Here is a 10,177-nt window from a genome sequence, read left to right as displayed (position 1 = left end):
TGTGAAGCTTTATTCGTTCGGACAGGGGTATCAATTTCATTTGAGCTGTCGATGACCTCCATATGAATTAATGTGAAAGACAACAAAACCCAGATTACCTGAACTTCCGTGGGCACCCGGGTTAGAATAGGTCCTCTGTACCCCTTGCTTGTCGTAAGAGGCGACTACATGGGGTGGTCCTTCGGATGAGACCGCAAAAACCGAGGTCCCGTGTCACAGCAGGGGTGGCACGATAAAGATCCCTCCCTGCTCAAAGGCCATAAGTGCCGAGCATAGGCCTAAATTTTACAGCCCTTCACAGGCAATGGTGACGTCTCCATATGAGTGAAATATTCTCGAGAGGGACGTGAAACAATATACAATCAATCAATCAGCAGGGCCGTAAATTACATGGAGGCGGAGGAGGCAGCTGCCTCCTCCAACTTTTGAGCCAAAAAAAATTAAAATTTAAAGTTCATTAGAATTTATGTTGTTTCCAATAACTAAGAACATGATACCTCCCTTAAAAAGCATTCCAAATCTTTCTTTTAGAATGAGTTAGTCAAGTAACATCTTAGAAGGCCCTAGAATCAAGGATTTTGCACGAAACGTGTTCAGTGTGCACAAAATATGCTCAGCGTCTGGGGGCCTGGGCGGCCCCCAGATCCCCGCCTAATTTCCTGCCTCCTCCAAATTGAAGGTTAATTTACGGCCCTGATCAGATACTGTACTGCTACAAAGGATAACCGTGCTGCTACAAGGACACAAGGAACAGACACATGGTATTCTGGCTGAGGTTTGTGTGATCCTAAACTCTCGTCCGATTCTGCACTTCATTCAGATGCCCCGTCTCCAATGCTGTTCAGCCCAAACATCTTATCGACACAGAAGCAGGGTGAAATTCGGGATACTTGAGAATTGGGCATCAAGGAGATCTACTCTGCGAGATGAAAGCATGCACAGGTGTAATCGGATTTAATCCCATGTTTTGAAAGAAATGGCGCAACACTTAGAAGAGACATAAATGGTGTACAAGTAAACAGAATCTGAAGTCTTGTTGCGTGAGAAAGACATTCATAGGAACCTATGGACGATAGGGATTGTTGAGCGTCCAATCGAGAGCATCTAGAACATGTTTCATAAAGATGTTGCTCGTATTGCCAAAGACAAATAAGAGTACTGCAAACAGTACATAATACGCCCGTGAAAATGCTTACATAAGGTGTTTTTCTTAGTCCATAATTTGTAGAACTTTGCTTCAGATAGTATCAACCATCACTGGGCTGTGACATACTTTCTTTGCATTGTATGAATAAAGAGACTTAGCTTAAAATTGTGACAAGAAGTAGATAGACAAACCAAGAGTTCTATGCGTAAACTATTTCCCCAAAACTGACCAAGTTCAACAACCTGTAAATATTTAAAACATCAACGAAAATTAAAAACTGTTGAGAATCAAAACCCTTGCACTATGCACATCTTCAAGTTATTTACAAAGACCTTAGCTTCTAAACTGTGAGGTGAGTTAAAAGTACAAACCCTGTTTTGTATTTAATATAATATTTCCCCAAAACAGGCCAAGTTTAACAACCTGACAAAATCCTTGCCACTTGCATATCTTCCATACCCATACAAATACTCCGTAAAATAAGGTCCTAACTTAATCAATGTACTTAAAGTACTCGTGGGAGTTGAACATTGTGGAAATTCAGTTAGAACAGATAGCACTGGAAGGGTAAGGGGATAAATGACTGAATATTATCATGAGTTTAGATACAAATCAACTGTTGTTGTTTTTTCAAAGCGTTACAACAGCAAACATGGATAATGGAAGACCCATGGGCCACAAGGCTCCTCGAGTAACTGAAGTCGTGTTGTTGTTTTCTAGAATTTCACCCCTTTATATTCTCATGAAAAATGTGACCACATATTATGACCCAAACATTCAAATCAATATGGTTATCAATGCCTTGCAGTTATGAAGAAGTTTTTTCCCCTGTATATATACATTCAAGTTTAATCCTAGTTGTAGTTAATTCTAAGGATTCATTACTTGAAAAAGTAGTCCAATATGCTAAACTGTCACCTGAGTATACTACAGTCCTGTAGAGGATCAATGGAATGGTAAATAATTGTATAATAACTCAAAATAAATGAAATGCAAAAAAATTAAAAATTGTCCGGCATCGGAAATGCACAAGCCGAGTTGCGCAAGGAATGGGCATAGAGGGAACCGGCAGAAAAGTTCGCAAGAATTATCAAGCAGGGAGCAAAATTTTGCGTACATAAATTTCAGCAGACTTAAATCCTTTGTGACCTTGACATTTAACCCTTGACCAAAATCAATAGGCTTCTTTGTCTCATCAAGGGCGATAATCCATCTAAGTTTAATTGAGATCCTATAATTTGTTAAAAAATTATAGTGCAGAAAACAAAATTTTCTCCAAATTTCAGTCTATTTATAGCCACTGTGACTTTGACCTTGTGACCCCGGAATCGATAGGCTTCTTGTCTTACTTAATCGATCTAAGTTTGATTGAGATCCTATAATTCGTTCAAGAGCTATGGTGTGGAAAACAAAATTTTCTCCAAATTTCAGTCTATTTATAGCCAGTGACCTTGACCTTTGACCTAGTGACCCCAGAATCGATAGGCTTCCTCATCTTACTGAGGGTGACAATCCATCTAAGTTTGAATGAGATCCTTTAATTTGCTCAAGAGCTATGGTGCGGAAATGAAATGTTGATGCGTGCCCGCCTGCCCGCCCAAAGGCACTTCATCAGATCATAAGCCGAGTTCGACTTCATCGCAACTCCGCTAAAAATGAAACACTAGTCAAATAATGTTATTTATTGCCAAGGTATTTGGGATATTATACTGTGGCTAAAACAGGGGGTGAATGAACCTGACAGTATGGGAAGCATATGGTGGAATCAGACTTGTGATGCTGGAAATCTATAGTGATTAATAAACTATGCATGTACAAGATCCATAACTATTTTTTTTCAGTTGGTGAGGGAGAATCCTCATGTCTCTTTCATCTGTAGACAAATAAACAATGTGTTTAGACCAGAGCAATTTCCAATCCTTTTTGCAGCATAAATTCAACATTGTGGCAACTGGGTTAAACTTTGATAGTGAAGTTATACATGGCAGCACCTTATCCCATGCTCTTAAAATTTCTGTTTGACACACACTCATGACATCCACTCAAACATTACAGAGTGCAGCAAAATCCCATTGTAATAGGGGATTCAAAATGGATAACTGGTACAAAATATGGTACATACTATTCAAAAAGGATAATGAATTTGATATATTGATGTGTTGGAAAAGGAAATTCTGACATCGGGGCTCTAAGCGTTTTCAAACATTGTCATTTGATAAGTGTTCTACATTTTTAAAAATAGAGATTAATATGTCTTTACATACTTAGGTGAGAAAGTTTCCATTATTCCTAGCCGAGACATACCATGTATGCACAAAAAAATCATAAACAAATATCACACTACTCACGTAGAAAATGTGGACCTTACCGTCATCAAGCGCCGCGAAACACGCCATTTCGAGATTTTCGTCGACGAAAGCTCGGTAACAGTAATGAATAAGGTACACTCATTTTGTATCTATTTTGTGACTTTCTTTATTAAAAGGAACAGTTCTCTAATGTGTAACGTGCAATTACTACGTAATTCAATAACTTGAAGCAGTTTCACTTTGCAACCGGATATAAGAAATTTTATTTCGTATTCCGATCCCAATCGAAAGTTGTTGACTGGGAATGACGTGTTTTAATTCAATATACATGTAACATCAAGCATTTTTTTTATATCACATTAAAAAAAAAACAAATATATACACATACACAATGTTGTAGAGTTATTTCTTGTAAATTTTCTGAGGTTTCGCCACGGTGTCAATAGGTCTTGTGTGCAGTTGTCGTTCGTTTCCCTATCAATGTTTATAGGTGACGCTGCGCTACAAACGACAATTTTCAACCTTATCTTTTATTTTTCTATGTATATCAGTATCAATTTGATCGAAATCTTGTATTCAAATTGATTTGAATACAATATCATTGCATTTACTTACATGTCAATTATCAAAATTAGATTAATTCAGAAAAGTTACATGGATTATTTAATGGCGGATGTTTATAAAAGTTTATGTTGATTTACCTAGGAGTAAATCAGCTGACACAGAACCCCCGCTGACGACCACTATACAAATCAATACAAATTACTGCGCAGAAAAGTGCGTGATGACCCAGGGAGATTGAACATAGTTCAACTCCCAAAAATGTACTCTATGTAACATTTCCTCAAAACGGAATAAGTTCAATAACCTGTAATTTTCTAAAAATGTGAAGAAAATCAAAATCCTTGCCACATGCACATCTTCAATACCCATACAAACACTCTGTAAAACAAGATGGTCCTCACTCGAAAATTGTGGGAGGAGTTCGCCGGACAAATTATGTACCCTCCACATAACAATAAATTTCAAATAAAGGGGCAAAACTCCTGCAAGAGGTAAAAATGGATCAAAATTGTAACATGATCTAGAGTGATCCACACAGAAGCTACATAGCAAGTTTCAGCTTGATTTGCGACCACAGGCACCTGAAGTATGGATATTACTACCCCCCCCCCCTTTTTCATAATTTTTTTTTGGTGGCAATAATTTCTCTGAAATGTATGAATTCCCAGTCTATCTCATACCTCTTTCGATTCATGTAATCGTTTCACGCTTTTTGTAAGCTTTAAAGATTGGCCTTCTACCGGTATAATAAAATACACAAGGTAAGAAACAAAAAGTTGTAAACAAACAGGGGGTCCCCGTTTCCGGGCACATTTTCCAAGTAATTACAGCGTTACCTAAGGAATTTTGACGAGCGGCAGGTCGGGGAGATATCATACTACAAGTCTCTTCAACTCAAAACCCATCTCATCTCTTTTATTTGACACAATCTTTCGTGCATTGATCGGACAGGGCTTCATCTCTTCCATTGGCAGCCAAAAAGGAGGTCACAGAGTACGAATTTATAACGTGTCGTGTGATTGGTCCGCGAATAATCCCGAGACCCTTCGGATGATCCCGAGACTAAGCAATGTCTTTGCGAACCAATCACACGGCGCGTACAACAAATTCGTACTCTGTGGCCTCCTTTTTGGCTGCCAGTGGAAGAGATGAAGCCCTGTCCGATCAATGCACGAAAGATTGTGTCAAATAAAAGAGATGAGATGGGTTTTGAGTTGAAGAGACTTGTAGTATGACATCTCCCCGACCTGCCGCTCGTCAAAATTCCTTAAGTAACGCTGTAATTACTTGGAAAATGTGCCCGGAAACGGGGACCCCCTGTTTGTTTACAAATTTTTGTTTCTTACCTTGTGTATTTTATTATACCGGGAGAAGGCCAATCTTTAAAGCTTACAAAAAGCGTGAAACGATTACATGAATCGAAAGAGGGATGAGATAAACTGGGAATTCATACATTTCAGAGAAATCATTGCCACCAAAAAAAATTATGAAAAAAAAGGGGGGGGGGTAGTAATATCCATACTTCAGGTGCCTGTGATGCGACATAGAAATGAAATTAAAAACAAAAACCCCGAACTGACGGACATACAGACATCGCGGTACCATAATACGTCCCGTCTGAATACGGGCGTATAAAAAGTGATAACTTACACTCAGAGATGTCTCTGCTATTATTTGTGATGTTTATCACTTTGTGACATTTTCATTCGTGTGATAACATTTGTATTTTAACTATATGCTATTGCTTTATCTTTTCAGAAATATGTATAAAGGTTTTCATGTCTAATGCTTTTATCGAGTGATATATATATATATATATATTGAAACAGCGTTTATTTCTGACTAAACATTGGTATTAAATATTTATCTATGGTTTTTGGTGGTCTGATTGCATAACATTTGTGTGATGTTTAGTCTATTTTAGCATTATCTTTAGTCACCATGTACAATATTGTTACTTACTTACATAATCATGATGTTTTTGTCCTTACTATTGTTACTGATTGTAATGAGTCATTTCCTTCCGAATGAGATGCAGTTGTGAATAATTATGTCTCCCCTACCCAGATGGTGGACATATTGTTTTAGTGTAAATTCTTCTTCCGCATCTCATACAAAGTTTTTCCGGGTCAAAACTTTCGTTGCCTTTTGAAATAGGCCTTTGGTATGATACGACAGTATGTCGCGTACCATTTTTGATGACCCTTGACCTTTTATGTAAAGGTCAAATACATGTAATAGAATTTTTGGGCTAGGCCTTTGATATATGGTATGTTGGTATACCATAAGACAGAGTGTCGGGTGCCATTTTTGTTGATCTTTGACATAAAGGTCAAATAATAGAATTTTTGGAGCAATATTTCTGGCAAAATCATAACTTTTTGTCTTTTGACATAGGCCTTTGATATTTGGTATATTGGCAAGTTTAATTTACTATCATATGTTCACAGCACCGTTCCTTGTTTGAAGCTCATATACATAAAGGCAAATGTTATGTACCACAAATCTTAATTTTCCTCTTTAAGATGATCCCTAAAAATGTTTTAACAAGAGTACTGCCAACGGTACAAAATACGCCCGTGAAAAGCTTATAGAGGGCGTTTTTCTTGCATCATGATATGTAGAACTTGGCTTCAAGTAGTATCAGCATTCATCAGGGTGTGACAAACTCTCTTTGCATCGAAAAAACAAAACAAATCATGTAATCTCTATGTAATAATTTCACTTGGCATAAAATGTATGTGTACCAAGTGTAATGGTCCTTGTCCCAAGGAATCGGTCTGCATCCTGCTACTATGACCATGACCTTAAGAAAAGAAAAAAAAAGGCATCATCCACTTGGCATAAAGTGTATGTGTACAAAGTTTGAAGGTCCTAGCCCCAATAGTTCGGTTTGTGTACTGCCTACAAGGGTTTCCTACTAAGTGATACCGTGACCTTGACCTTTAACCTTGAAAAATAATAGGCATCTTCCTCTCATCATGGTGATCAAATGCACCAAGTTTCTATATCCTGGAGCTTACGGTTCGGTTTGTATACTGCCTACAAGGTTTTTCAACTAAGTGATACTGCGAACTTGACCTTTGACTTCTGACCTTGAAAAACAATACGCATCTTCCTCTTATCATGGTGATAAAATTTACCAAGTTGCAATATTCTGGAGCTTACGGTTCGGTTTGTGTCCTGCCTACAAGGTATTCCTACTAAGAAATACTATGACCTTGAACTTTGACTTCTGACCTTGAAAAACAATAGACACCTTCCATTCATCATGGTGATAAAATATAGCAAGTTGTAATATCCTGGAGCTTACGGTTCGGTTTGTATCCTGCCCACAAGGGTTTCCTACTAGGTTTTCCCACTAAGTGATACTACGACCTTGACCTTGAAAAACAATAGGCATCTCCCTCTCATCATAGTGATCAAATGCACCATGTTGTAAAATCCTGGAGTTTACAGTTCGGTCTGTATCCTGCCCACAAGGTCCGGACAGACAGACGGACGACGCCATACCGGGGATATAAAAAACTATGGAAAATGGAAGGGGAGACATCAGTTTTAGTGTGCTAAGACAATATTCTTCCTAGTTAGTGTATGAATCTTGATAAATATACCTAGTACGTCTATTTAACTCTGACAAAAATGAAAGTAGAATGTTAAACTTGAAGATTCATTAATCACTTTAAAGTGTCATTAGTAAACCTTGAGTGGTATTTGAAGTATTGCAGACAAAAGCAAAAAGTTGATGCCCAGATATCTACACGCCATTCACCATATTATAAGCCAAAGTTGACCATTACAACTCGTCTAATAAAATGGGGTATTGCTAAAACGCGGAACGGAAAACGAAACGGAAGACGTAACGGAAAACATTGTATGCAATGTTATGAGAAGGTCAGCATTTAGCAAAATAAAAGATTTATCATGAACAAGGAAAGCAGAAATTACAGAGAGAACGGGATGTCATCCACAGAATCCACCATTTCATATACTTCATACTAATGCATATGTATTTCAAAATCATTGACTTGCCATGAAAAATATTAATAAATAAAAAAAATAATCATACTGAAAAAGACTTGAATTTTCAAATTTTATATCCAATGGATAAAAGCAAAATAAAAGGTCTATCATGAACAAGGAAAGCAGAAATTACAGAGAGAGGGGGATGTCATCCACAGAATCCACCGTTTCATATACTTCATACTAATGCATATGTATTTTAAAATCATTAACTTACCATGAAAAATATTAATAAACACCTACTCCCCCCCCCCCCCAAATCATACTGAAAAAGAATTGAATTTTCAAATTTTATATCCAATGGATAAAAGCACCCCCCACCCCCCCCCCCCCCCCCCGCCCCTGAAAACACCATTGTAAAAGATAAAATAATTCTTTCAACAATTTTCCCCAAATATAACCTTCCTAGATCGAACTTGCTTTCATTTGTAATTTAGTTCTACATCTGGTATAATACATGTATGTATTTATGTATCATATCAAATTTTAAAGCGAAGGAGTCCAATGTGTATAAAAGGTTTGCCTCATTTGGGATGAATTGATGTGAAAGTTCATACATTTACAGATATCCTGTGGATTAGTGTTGAACCCGAAGAGAAACAGTGGGAAAGAAGATTGAAACAGAACCAATGAAAACTAAGGCGAAGTTTACAATCCATAGTAGAGAAATTAACAGATATGAAATAGCTAAAAGACTAACAGACAATTTATGCTTGAATTGAATTAAAAGGTCATCTCATTATTAATCTAAATATTAAGGTATCCGGTCCATAAAAGCATTTATTTTAAAAAACAGTCAATATCCGTAGCACCAAATCTTTTGTGAAAACAAAATGCCTGATTTTTAGTGAGATAAAGATGATGCCACATCTATTTATAGTGAATTTGATTTTTTGGTCAGTTATCTCCCTCTTGAAGAAATGTAGAAAAAATTAAATATTTTCATAATTTGTATGGTGACCTTTACTTTTCTTCACATATTTTGAAAGACCATGGTAATAAGAATCTTTTCACCATGAGCTTTCTTTGGAAATTATATTTTAATTGACTTTATATGTCAGAAATGTGTTTTTCTCATAGGGATTAATGTTAATCTCTAAAACAGATATTTCTCATGTCTTGTCAATTTTGAAAATTCCTCTGGTGGATCACTGTGTATGTTAATTATCTTTCATTTGATACCAAGTTTTATATTACATAACAATTGATTAATGGGAAAAATGAGGGTTTTATGGATCGGATACCTTAAGATACACAAGTATTTAATTTAGAAATAAACTGCTAGAAGTCCTCCCTATTCAGGAATGAAGTGCTGCGGTCACAAAGTATCTGTTAGTTAAACAAGAGGCCCATGGGCCACATCGCTCACCTGAGTCACCTTGGTCCATATCAGAAGATTTTCCATATCTATTTGCATGTAAAACTGTAGTCCCTATTATGGCCCCAAACCTACCCCTAGAGGCCATGGTTTTTGCAAACTTGAATCTACATTATGTCAGAAAGCTTTCATGTAAATGTGAACTTCTTTGGCCCAATGGTTCTTGAGAAGAAGATTTTTAAAGATTTTTCCTATATATTTGTATGTAAAACTTTGACCCCCTATTGTGGGCCCCATCCGACCCCCGGGGGCCATGATCTTAACAATTTATAATCTGCACTATATCAGGAAGCTTTCATATAAATCTCAGCTTTTCTGGCTCAGTGGTTCTTGAGAAGAAGATTTTAAAAGATTTTTCCTATAAATTTGTATGTAAAACTTTGATGCCCCCCTTGAGGCCCCATCCAATCCCCGGGGTCCATGATTTTAACAAACTTGAATCTGCACTATATCAAAAAAAAAAAAAAACAAACGAAAAAAACAAAAAACAAAAACAAAACTTTGACCCCCTATTGTGGCCCCATCCGATCCCCGGGGGCCATGATTTTAACAATTTAGAATCTGTACTATATCAGGAAGCTTTCATATAAATCTCAGCTTTTCTGGCTCAGTGGTTCTTGGGAAGAAGATTTTTAAAGACTTTTCCTATATATTTGTATGTAAAACTTTGACCCCCTATTGTGGCCCTATCCGACCCCCGGGGGCCGTGATTTTAACAATTTAGAATCTGTACTATATCAGGAAGCTTTCATATAA

Source organism: Ostrea edulis, chromosome 4 (assembly GCF_947568905.1).
Source record: "Ostrea edulis chromosome 4, xbOstEdul1.1, whole genome shotgun sequence".
NCBI classification, from domain to species: domain Eukaryota; kingdom Metazoa; phylum Mollusca; class Bivalvia; order Ostreida; family Ostreidae; genus Ostrea; species Ostrea edulis.
The sequence above is the reverse complement of the archived record's forward strand: the minus strand, read 5'-3'. Positions refer to the sequence as shown.